Below are 12,565 nucleotides of genomic sequence, written 5' to 3'. Positions count from 1 at the left end.
TTGCCTTTATCTTTAGGTTATTGCCGCAGAAATGCGATAATCTCTCATTTGCACCAGCGCTGATAACATCTTTCCCGCTTTGATTTTTCTGTTGACATTTGCAGGCAGAGTTTTCATTTCGCTCGACCGTGCGCGCTGAGTCGCCCTTGGGTGGTGGGGCGCGCGGGGGCCACGTGGGCCGCTGCGAAGGATGGGTGCTGCGAAGGTCCACCGTGGTCATTTGCAGCCTTGCTTAATTAATGGAGGGGCTTTGTGTCTGAAGAAAAAAAACGCAAAAAAAAAATAATTTTGGAAAGCACCATTACCCTGTGTTTGCCAGGGTATGTTTTTATCACAAGTACATTTTTATAGCAAAGATGTTGTTGGCTTGTCTCCAGCCCGTGTATTTCCAAGTCACCTCTGCAGGTTTCTTTTGAGCATATTGGGGGGAGGAAAAAAGAGAGGAAAACATGATTTCTGGTGCCTCTCTAGGATCGTTTGCATGACTTTTGTTTTTCAGAAGCGGCCATGCATGTCTGGGAGGGCTGTGGGGCACAGAGGCGGTGGGGCTGGAGCCTTTGCAGGACTGCCGGGAGGTACCTGCAGCCCCTGCCCACGGGGGACAGGCGTTTGGGAGAGCAGGAGGGGTTTCAGCCCCGCCGTGGGCACGGAGAAGCGGGTTCGGTGCCGAGCGTGTGCCCTGCGGGTGAGGCAGCAGGTGCTGGAGAAGAAACGATGCGCCCGAATGGGAAAACTTTCCTTAAGGCTGCGAATTTGTTAAAATGTCCAGCAGTGTGTGTTGACACCGGCTGAAGACAGGGAGTTGGGCTCGCTCCACCCGCACCTTGCTAGCCAGGCTCCTCCTGGGCACGGGCTGGAGAGCTCAGGGCTAGTTTCTTTCCTAGGAAAGGAAATTAAATCACTTTTGTTATGTGATCATTGCCAAAGTGTCATGCCCGGTGTGGCTCGCATGGACAAAGAACCGCATCTGTATTTCTCCCATCTGACCTCCTCCAGTTTGCCCTGGTTGGCTGCGGGTGGCAATCATCCTCCTGCTAAAAGCCGCTGGAGGATTTTCTGATAGGGTTTCCGACACTGTTTAACACACGCACACAACCCCCAACGCACCCACCCACCCACCCCCCAACCTTTTAAAATAAAAGCCCAAGATATATTATAGCTATTTCCTCGGTTTAATCACTATCTATATAGTGAATTATTTTATTTTCCCAGAAATACCATTTGGAGCGGTGCGTGGCCGACCCCAGGGAGCCCGTTTAGGAGCATCCTCCCCAAAGCGGATCCAGCTGGGCGTGAAATGAGCCCTTTTGTCTGGCAGAGCCGCGGGAGGGGGTCGGTACGGGCGGATCGATACAGCCCAGCATCTGAAACAGCCCAGCCAGGGACCTTGCCACAATAGGAAACACGCTTTAAAAGCTCCACGCTGAATGCAGCCAATTGCAAATAATAATAATTTTAGCAGGAGCGGAAATTGCTCCTCTTGCTCCTGTTTTAGCAGTTCAGCTGAAGCCCTGAGCCGGGAACGGCGCCCTTGGATGTTGTTAGTCTTTTCCTAACCTAAGTGCGACGCAGTAAAATCACGGCTCCATGCAAATCCACCCAACCTTTGGTATATTTGTAAACAAGCCCCTCCAAGCAGCCTTGCTCTTATTGCTCTAAATGGTGTTACCCCATCCCGTAAAATAGCCCATCTTGGTTCGTAGCAGCATACTGCGTTCATATCTTTTTGTACTGTGTTTCAAATTAATTAATCGATCCAAATTTCTCAAAAGTCCTAATGACTAATTCTTTGCTGCGAAGCGTTGCTCTCCGTGTGACCTCCGCTTTATTGCAGCTTCCGCTATTTGCAAACATTTCTGGCCGAACGCAGCGAAGGCGAAGGCAGCTGGTGTTTCCAGCAGGGAAAATACCCATTGTTGTTTGCATATATGCAAAGCGAATGTCTCCGCAGGCGTTTCTGGAAGGGAGGCAGGTTTGTGGGGATGGGAAGGCCAGCTCGTGTGAGGGAGACGATGTCAGGCTGGCACCTCCTCTGGTCTACAGGGGCATCTTCTGTCCATTTTGAAGCCAATCCATACACCAGCTCGGGTAGCATTGCCATCAATGAGGCTGAATTTTGGTGTTTGTCATGTTTGGTTTGCCCTGTAGGTGTCATTTGTTTTCCCGTTTTATTGCCTTGCAGGTGTAGAAAGCCACGTTGCCACGAGGCAGAGTACTTCACCCAGCTTTGACCCATGGTCTTTGCATCTTCCCAAGTGGAGCTGTATGCAATTTGTCGGTGAAATACTTCCTCCTCAGAGAGAACGTAAAATCAGATCCATCAATGTTATTTGCACAGTCTTCTGTAACTTACCAAGATACTTCTTGGGGCTGAAAAAAAGCCTGTAAAGTTCACTTTAGCATTTCCTAAGTCCATCATTGTGATATTTGGGTTCAAGACAGCATTTCATTTGCCTGTTTTAATCCCAAAATGCCAGCGAGGAGCCGTGATGGAACTATTTCATTTTCATGGGAAAAAAGGAATTAATTTACCATTGACAACGAAGGAGTGAATGAACTTGAAATGATTTTTCCCTCCCGTTTTTTCAGACGAGCGGGAAAGAAAGATCCCAGCCCTTTCCAAAGCCCTTCCCAAAGCTCCGATCCATCCATCTGGGCATCAAGAGGGGAACGTAAATCACAGCCGCAGCTCCACGCGAGGTGTCACCCCCACATGGCTTTACGGCGGGTATAATTTAAGCCTTCACAGACTGTGAATCTTTCTCGGAAGTTAAAGTGCGTTCACCCTGCCTTCCTCTCTCCTTACTACGTGTTGGAAACGCTGCTCACGCTGGGAGCATCCCTGCTGGCTCTGCTCCCCGGGAGGGCTCGCCGGCCGGACAGGGCTCGTGGCGCCTGCATGCCATACCTGTAACTCAGGCACCTTCCCGTCTTAAACACATGAAGGGTCATTTTATTTCCTAAATTGTCTTTTGATTTGGAAGTTGTCAGATGAGAGCTTTGCATTTGGGTAAGAACCTAGCTTTTGATTTGTTTTATTTGGGAAAAGTTCCCATCAAAATATCCCCTATTTCCTCGGCTTTGTTTCTCCCACAAGATCCCAGGCTTCTTTACTCTTATCCTTTTTGCTTCGGTGTCGTGACCCTGCCCTTTTCTCCCTTCTTCCTCATACTGTGCTTTGTCATTGAATCTTAGGATTATTAGATAAAGTCATTTCTGCTCGGTGCATTTCCCCTCAGCTTCCCGCGGTCTCCTCGGGGAGACGGGGATCTATCTGAGGACAGCGCATCTCTTAAATAACACTTGTAATAATACTTAAAGAGCGCGATATACGGTAATTGCTGCCGTTAGCACACTAACGCGTCGTTTGCTCACGCTCGGGCTGTGCCGTCGCGGGCAGGGCTGCTGCCAGCTCCACCAAAACCTCCCCAACGCACCCACCGCTGCGTTGTTTGGGGGTTTTTTGCAGGTTTTTTGTTGCTCTGAGTTTTTAATTGTGGAGTGGGCACGGAAGAAGGCGGCGTATGAAAGATTAATGGTGCTATTGATCAGGCCGGCGTGCTGTAACAACGCGGCATGCAAAGCTGCTGTAGACATCTGAGGGCTACCGGCGTTCCCGTACATGAAAGCTGAAGCAGGCGTGTGCATCTGTCTGCGTGACATCGTTCCTCGTGGCTTTTTTCCCCTTTAGATTTTCACTCATGTTCTGCATATGTAAAACGAAGCGCTGCAGAAGGAACCGGAGAATAATGAGGGTCGGGCGGCAGGCTTCTTATTTATGAAGAACCCCCTTCTAGCCTTCAAAATAAGCCCCAGTGTTATTGGGCAATCAAAGCCAAGGATAAAAATCGTAAGATCAAATAAATAACGTAGAACTAACGCAGCCCTATCTACGTGCCAGCAAATGTCAGGAAAAAAGGGTCGGGCATGCAAATGCCTCTTCATCTTCTTCCCCAGGGAAAAGTTCAGAGAGATTGAAGGTCATCTTAGACATTGCAGATGGGTATAAATTGATGCCGGAAGAAAGAATCACAACAGGAATCTTTCTCTTGTTTGCAGGATTTGGTCCCCAAAGAAGCCTGAAATGAGCTGGGGCACAAACGCAGTTCTGGGCTGTAAACTGGAAAGTGTCGGTGTCCATCTCTGTTGGCGGTGAGCTGGTGGGACAGGCGGCGCCCCTCCATCCACTGGTCAGAAACCGGTCTCATGTCAGCAAATAGGAGAGAAGGGAGAAATCATTCTTTCTTCTGGATGTCCCAAAACAGCCTCTGTGATATCTTTCTGTACAGCCCCAATTAATTGTATTAATTAATGGTGCACTGGAGGGTGCACTTGAAAATAGAAGGAGCAATTCTGCGCTGACAGCAGGGATGAATTAGATGACCTAATTCTCTAAAGTAGGGGAATTCAGATTGCTGTACCAGCTCCATGTCCTAGGGTAAGTATTTCATCCTGCACCTCAGCATACTCTTAGTTGTCCAGCCCCAGCATGGTATTTGGCTGCCAACACGTACCTTTTTCTGTCCAAATTCCACCTGAGACTCTGGAAATGTACCTGTATACTTCCTATATATTAGTTTTTTTTTTTTTTAAATACATCTGAGACGTTATCTTGACATCTTTGATGAGCACCTTGAGCAACAAATGTATCAACCTTTTAGTCCTCTCATTTATAAACAGCTTAAAACACTCAGAGTAACGTTGACAGAAAATGAGTAAGAAAAGAGCACCTGAAAAAACAAAATAAATACCTTGCCTAATACATGATAATTATGCATAATAATTGCCATGGTATGTAAATGCTGGAGCACTGCTTCTGCACAAAGATAATATGTGAAATTTTTTGTTGAAAACATATAAACTTCCACGTGTCAGAAGGAACTATGAGTTGCAGAGGCATCAAAACCTATTGAAAAAATGACGTTGGTCATGACCGTTATTTAAGTTTAGGGGATCTGGTAAGATTCATGAGAAACAGCGCTCCTCCAACACGTGCAAGAAAATTGGAAGAACTGGAAGGAACTCCATCAGCTCGAATTGTGAGGTAAGTGAAGCTCTTTTCTGTTTGTTTGGTTGAGTTTTTTTAATTGGATTTTCTCTGTTTCTGAAGTATCTCCATCCTCTTCCTTATAAAAGAATCACAGAATCATAGAATCGCTTAGGTTGAAAAAGACCTGTAAGATCATCGAGTCCAACCGTAAACCTAACACTGCCGAGTTACTACTAAACTATGTCCTGAAGTGCCACATTAACATGTCTTTTAAATCCCTCCAGGGATGGCAACTCCACCACTTCCCCGGGCAGCCTGTGACAGTGCTTGACAACCCTTTCCCTGCAGAAATTTTTCCTAATATCTAATCTAAACCTCCCTGAAGCCATTTCCTCTCATCCTATCACTTATTACTTGGGAGAAAAGACCGACCCCCACCTTGCTATGGACCTCCTTTCAGGTAGAAGATGTGATTTTGAAGGTCATCTAACTTAGCTCTCAATTTCAGGCTCACCGTTTTCACAGAAAAAGACCCAACCAACCCAACCCAAAACTTTGATTAAATTTTCCCCTGCAGGGGCAGGGACTTCCAAGGAGCCCAGCTGCATTTTGGCATCAGTCAGCCCTTACTTGCCCCGGTAGGTGGCTTGATCTGAAGGACTTGCTGCATTACTTCCTTGTGCCCAGCATCCATCCCACCGCCACGCTTGGTGGCTGGGGTGGGGGCTGCATGGCCACGCGTGCATCTGTCACCACCGGGGATGAACAGCCCTCCGGATTTGGGTGTTGGAAGAGTCGGTTAGCTCAGGGGTAAGGGCCGGAGCCCCATCGGTAACCCGGGGGCAGGCCCGGGGGGAAGGCCTCCTGTTTCAGCCCGGATTCCTTACCCGATGGTTAAGCTACCTCTTGGCTGCGCTCCAGAATGTAAACATACTTCAGGGCTGGGACTTGGGAAGTAATTTAAAATGTGTTAGCTCTAATGTTGGGAATTTGGGACTGCCGAAGCCCAGGGCCTAAAAGGAACATTGTTTGCCGTCTCATTAGCCCTTTTGCTGAACTCCGGTAACAGCCTCCCTGGATTTTCCCACCAGTATCTCTTTATCTAATGGGGCTGAGAAGGAAAACCTGTTGCAAGCATTAAATATTTTCTGATCGGTCTTATTGTAGGAGCTGTAGGATCATGTTTATGGTCTACAGAGCTATGATGACTGTTTCTTATATTACGGCCTTAAACTCTGAGGACGCTGCCAGCTGCGGAGGTGAGCTGCCTGGGGAGAGGGGAGCAGGGTTTTTCGGGGGAAAGCTTTCCTTCCCGTGCTGCCGGTGGGTGATTTCTCCAAATGCAGGGATGCTCATGCAACAAGGAGGGAAAAAAGCGGCACAGGAGAGGGGGGGGAAAAAAAAAAAAAAAAAAAAAAAAGGCAGTATTGAGAAACGGCTCTGCAGGAGGGGCTGTGGGGGATTTCGGTATCCCCGCAGCACGACCCTCCCCGGGGCTGCCTGCGATGTGGCCACGTCCTTTTCCTGCTGGCTCTGCCTGTATTTCTGATTTTCATACCAGAATTTATGAGGCTCAGGATCCCTCCCAGGGCCCGGCATGGGGATGTTTGGTAATTCCCACGTGTGTTGAGCTCAGAGCAAGGACCATGCTGGCCACGAGGAGCTCTGGGCCATGGGGACACCTCCCTCCTCCTGCCCACGGAGAAACATCTGGGCGGCAGTTTCATTCACTTGGGTCCTACTCTCTTTCTTGTCTCTGAACTATTATTCCTCCTGCAAAATAAGCTGAAAATAAGGCTGGATATTCAGTTGACAATCAGGACCACCTCATTGAACCTGATGGATAAAATGAAGATGTGGGTCACTAATTTATCAAAGTGCTTAGGAACAGTAACAACAATGGCTGAGTGAGTTTCTGACTGTCCACCCAGCCATTGCAGCAGCCCGTGCGTGCCTGCAGGGTAAAATTCCTCCGTTTTATCCACTCTCAGCAGTGTTTGAAGGGAGATGGTTTTCCTGCAGCCTCGGGGCTGGGAAGGGGCACGTGTCCGCTCATGGGGCCACTGGAATTGCATTTTTCCTCTCCCAGCATCTGAGGTGATGGCATACGTGCACAGAGTCTGTCCTGTTGAGTCCTGATTTGCAGTGTGGTTGCAGACAATGTTACCCACTGCTGGTACCGGGCTGGCAGCAAAAGGACCAGGTCCCCCCACCGAGCACAGACATCACCGATAGTCCTGGAAGAAAAGTGCCTGTCATCTGCCAGATGTGGAGGAACAGGGGCTGGGCGTAACTGGGAGGGGTGCTCCTCCAGCATGAAGTGAAATTCTTCTGTTTGGGGTGTTTTGGGAAAGATCACCCTCCAGCAGCAGAAAGCCAAGTCTAGCAAGCCCACGCCAGTATTTGCAGCAAGGAGTAGGTCAAGGGTGTGCGGCATCACACGTGTGAAGGAGGTGTCCCCCATGCATGACTTACTCTCCTGCTCTGCACTCCAGGAAAGCTGGGAGGGTCGAAAGTGGTGGATGAAGGGTGGAGGATGGAGGATGAAGGGTGGAGGATGGAGGATGAAGGGTGGAGGATGGAGGATGGAGGGTGGAGGATGGAGGATGAAGGACAGAAGATGGAAGGTGGATTTCGAAGGATGGAGGACGGAGGGTGGAGGACGGAGAGTGGAAGATGAGGGATGCAGGGTGAATGATGGAGGATGAAAGATGGAGGGTGAAGGGTGGAGGATGGAGGAGTTCACGCCAGGGTTTCAGGGCTGGTTTTGCCAGCAGGAGCCTGCAGTTCTCCAAAACTATCTTAAGGTGGCAGAGTTGCAGCCTGCTGGAGGCTGAGCCCCAGGGCTGGTTGGTTTGCAATCCAAGGGGAAGAAAGGTATTTCAGAAAAACAAGCATTTGTCTTGCAGAGCAGGCTGAGCTTTACAGGAGAGAAAAAGATCTGAAAGCAAATTAGCCCGTACTAATTAGAAATGTGCCAGCATTGAAATATTCAGGTCATTACAAATTTGTGACTCCCTTTGAACTGCTCTACGCCAACAAATGAGCAGATGGTGAGTGATCTTCTGCAGCCGGCATCCCACCCTGCCTCTGCAAACCAGCGCTGGATGCATCCTCCATCCGGGGCTGGGTGCTGCTCACCCACGGCGCAGCAGACCCTGTTCCACGCCAAGGCTTCTGGTGGGACATGTCTCTTCCTTGGCAGCAGCCATTGCGACCAAACATGCTGCAAAATCAATGGCACTAAGGGGTGGAAGAAAGGACAGGATGCCCAATAGCATTCTTGCAACCGAGTTGCTGGAAAGCTGCGTCAAGCTGCACGGCTTCAATGATGCACTGGAAAATCAGCTTGAAATGGCAGCTGAGCTGCGTAACGTGTGTCGGGGTGGCTGGTACCTCTTAGGACACTTGCAACCCCTTCCCACTCTTCCACGTGTTCTCAGAGTAGGATGGATGTCTGCATCTAGGAATATCTTTGTTTCCTGAAGAAAAAAATGAGGTGGAATCACATGAGTGTTAGTTGCACTGTTGTCATGACTTGCTACGTATTATTTCAAATAGCAGTAAATTCTATCCAACGTAGCTGAAGCCATTTCAGTTCATTATCTAAGTCTAAGACTTTCTGCATTTGAGTGTTTACTGCATTTAGAATAAAAATTAATGTAGTGGGAAATAATCCTTAGCACTTCAGTGCAGCTTTCGATACATGTACTTAGGAAGTGATCTGCCTCCATAGGAGGGCAGGAGTTGCGCCAGTGTACGGAGAAGTTGCCACAATTGGGGTTCAAAGCCAGCTGCTCCTCCCTAGTTTATGCAGCCCATAAAAGAGAACATCGTCTGGACATGCCTGACCCACCCTTTGGAGTCAGAAGGTAAAGCAGAAGTGAAGCTGTCCATTGAGGAAAGTTTTACGCCATAAAGAGCAAAAATTAGGAGTAGCTCTCTTTTAGTTTTGATTCCTTTTCTCCACCCTCTGGGAAGTAACACGGATGTGTCCATCGTACGTATTGGTGGTATAGCAGCGCTAAACAGCTTCAGGAAACCCCGGGTCCGACCCCTGCATTGCCCCTGGAGGAGCCCCCCGAGCAGGCAGGCAAGCCTGCGAGCGCCACGGAGACGTGCCCACCTTTCGAATGAAATGCTAAATGGGAAGAGCCTCCACCCGCAGCCCTCAGCAGAAGATGCCGCCACGAGTGGTCCAACCACCGCTAACAGTATGCTATCAAACACGGGGTCATTAAATTGCTGCCCGTGCTAAGAGGTCCTTGGCCTTCAGAAGATGAGGAGAGCTCCAGGAGATGGAGGGCTGTGTTACTGTCCTCTCTGTGGGCACAGCAACCATTGCTGTTTAACTCAACTCAGCGCACCGAGGCGGCTGCGTTTCGGGAGGGGGAAAGCAAGGGTGGCTTTGTAGGCTGCTGCAGCACAATGGGAATTTCTCAACTAAAAAAAAAAAAAAAATTAAATAATTTGGGGCTGTGTCTTATCTGCTGTGACTATTTGCAGTGTTCAATAAGCCGTGAAATTTCTCATTTCTCAGCACGGATGCAGTGGGCGACTGCAGCGTGGTGCACTGCGGGCTGCCTGCCTGCTTACCTGCGCGTGTTGGACACCCGTAGCTCATGCTGTTGATACCTTTATGAGCACCGAGGAACCCAGGTCGAGATGAGACTGGCTTCAGAGGATGGAGAAGAAAATGCAGATTTGGCCCTCAGCTGGTGTTTAACCTCTTGTTGTGACAGCTGGCTGCTGAGCCAGCAAACAGCAGAGCTTCGGCTGCTCCGGGCAAGACCCTCCTGGGACCATGAGCATCTGCTCCCGTAGAGTGTAAGAGGGAAGTGTGGCCAGTGGCAACCAACCCATCAAACCCCCTCTCTTGCTCCCTGCTGAGGGTACAAATTTTCTGATAAAAGGACAGCCGAGAGGGTTGTTTATGCATTTACCTACGGTTACTTGGTCATGGCAGGTATCTGCTGCAGAAGCACTGAAAGGACAAGTTCATCTAAGAGCTATTCATGTTTTCAGGTTCTTTAGGTCCATCTCTGCTCATACGGAGAGCCCTTACCAAAGATACACAAGTATCCTAAATTTAATCTCTTGTGTTTCTAGGCTGCGTCTGATCTCTCACGAACGTAGATATCCTCTCTTGCTCCTAATTTCATTAGCAATGCCCTCTTGAGAGCTGATCCAAATATCCCACGTAGCATCGGCTGAGGTGCAAACATCCAAATGACTCGAGCAGAAGGGACGGTGTACCCCAGTTCTGATCACCGCCTTTCCTCGTCATTATGCACTTCCACTGGCTTGGAGTAATCAAGCGTACCACTATCAAGGACATTGACGGATTAGCCTCATCAGTCCCCTGCTGTGACCGCCAACTTTCCGTATATTAATCAGAAAAAATAGCTCCCTGATTGCCATTTAAATTGCACAAAAGATATATTTGTCTTGTGGTAGTCCATGACATTTCAATGTGATGCAAGATCGCAACGTCTTAAAGGAGCTTTGTTGCTGTGGTTCCCAAGAGGTTGGAAAAGCAGAAAGCTCGTCAAAAGAAACATTTTGCTTCATTCTGTTGGTCTCAGGCCGAGTGTGCATCAGTATAAAAAAATGCAACACCTCCCTGAGGCTACCATGATGGCAAGTAGATTTTACTGGGTAATATTATAATACATATACTAGTCACTGTGACTTGGGTTCTGACTTGGGCTCTCCGTGTCCTCCTGCTTTTGGACTTGGCATTTGTACTGCCCCATTTTTCGTTCTAAGCTGGCAAGAAAAGCAGTCTTCCCCCTATAACTGACATGATTGGGTTGCAGAGTTGCAATAGTGTTTGTTTTTCTTCCTTCAATCCCCTAGGGCTGAGACTAGTCACATCATATTAATTTCTGGACACTTTATGAGTCCATGGTCCCCTCCTACTGTAGCCACAGCTGCTGTTGTACATCACAGCTTCACGATGAGACATCGGTCTAAATCTGAGGTTCAAAATTGGATGACCAAATTTGACTTTTGTACATCATTGTGGTGGATTGACCCTGGCTGGACACCTGGTGCCCACCAAAGCTGCTCTGTCACCCCCCTCCTCAGCTGGACAGGGGAGAGAGGATGTAACAAGAGGCTCGAGATAAGGACAGGGACATCACTCAACAATTACCGTCACGGGCAAAACAGGCTTGACTGGGGGAAGATTAATTTAATTTATTACAAATAAAGGCAGAGCAAGGTAATGAGAAAAACTAAATCTTAAAACACCTTCCCCCCATCCTTCCCTTCTTCCCGGGCTCAACTTCACTCCCCATTTCTCTCCCTCCCCCCCAGCGGTGCAGGGGGACGGGGAATGGGGGTTGTGGTCAGTCCATCACCCGTTGTCTCTGCCGCTCCTTCCTCCTCAGGGCGAGGACTCCTCCCCTCCTTCTCCACTGACCTTGGGGGTCTGCAGGGTTGTTCCTCTCACGTTTTCCCACTCCTCTCTCTGGCTGCAATTGTGCTGGTTTTGTTTTTTTTTTTTTTTTTTTTCTCCTCCTTAAATACATTATCCCAGAAGTGCTACCACTGTTGCTGATGGGGGGCTCAGCTTTGACCAGTGATGTGTCCATCTTGGAGCTGGCTGGCATTGGATCTATCAGACATGGGGGAAGCTTCTAGCAGCTTCTTACAGAAGCCACCCCTGTAGCCCCCCCTGCTACCAAAACCTTTCCACGCCAACCCAGTACAATCACGCACCAGAGAATCACATTCATTGAACAACCATAAGAACGACTGGAAGGTGAGACAATAAATATGGAATTAACTGTGTAGGATAAGCTTGATGCAATAGGTCCAGGAACACTCCTGGAGCATCCCTGGGGGAGAAGATGAAGACGAGAGCATAAAGCTTCTTCAAAGTGCCAGGGTGAACCCATCCAGTGCGCGTGTGCTCCAGCAAGTCCTCGCTCAGTGCCAGGTAAGGATTGAGCAAAACATCAGCAAGGTTTTGTAAACCACCTTTGAGCAGCAGCAGCTGCCAAACACCTCCCAGCAGGACTCCGGTACCCCCAGGCCCCGTGGGGGTGTGATGCACAGGGGATTTGGTTTTGCGAGGGTGTTCTCGCCGCCCTGTAGAACTATTTACAGATTGAAAATCTAAAAAAAAAAATCTGTTATACACAGCCCACCGCGTGGTGTCTGTGTAGCACTTCCCTGTAAGTCAGGCTCGCGTGCTCCCCTCAGGCGGTGAGAGGTGAGAAATTACATGCGATATACTTTGATGTGCCCGTATAAATTACTCATTTGAAGAACGACTGCACCTACAGCAGCACAACGTACTTGTCCTGCATTAATTACTGTGGCAGGTAATGCCTCCGCCGCAGAAGTGGCTCAGTGTCATTAATGCCACACTGGCTCTGACAGCACCGTCTTTTCCAGCTATTTATCCTGCAAGCGGGTCCAACCCTTGGTGGGTCCCTGGGAGCTTGTTTGCACAAGCTGAGGAGGTCCTCCCTGCCAATTTTTCCATGTATAAAGTGAAATCATTTTGAGGGTGTCTAAAAGATGCTGAGATACTTCTGATGGGCTTCTCCTGTGTGCCCCAAG

Source organism: Vanellus vanellus, assembly GCF_965231255.1.
Source record: "Vanellus vanellus genome assembly, chromosome: 5".
NCBI classification, from domain to species: Eukaryota; Metazoa; Chordata; class Aves; order Charadriiformes; family Charadriidae; genus Vanellus; species Vanellus vanellus.
Note: the sequence above shows the minus strand (reverse complement) of the source record.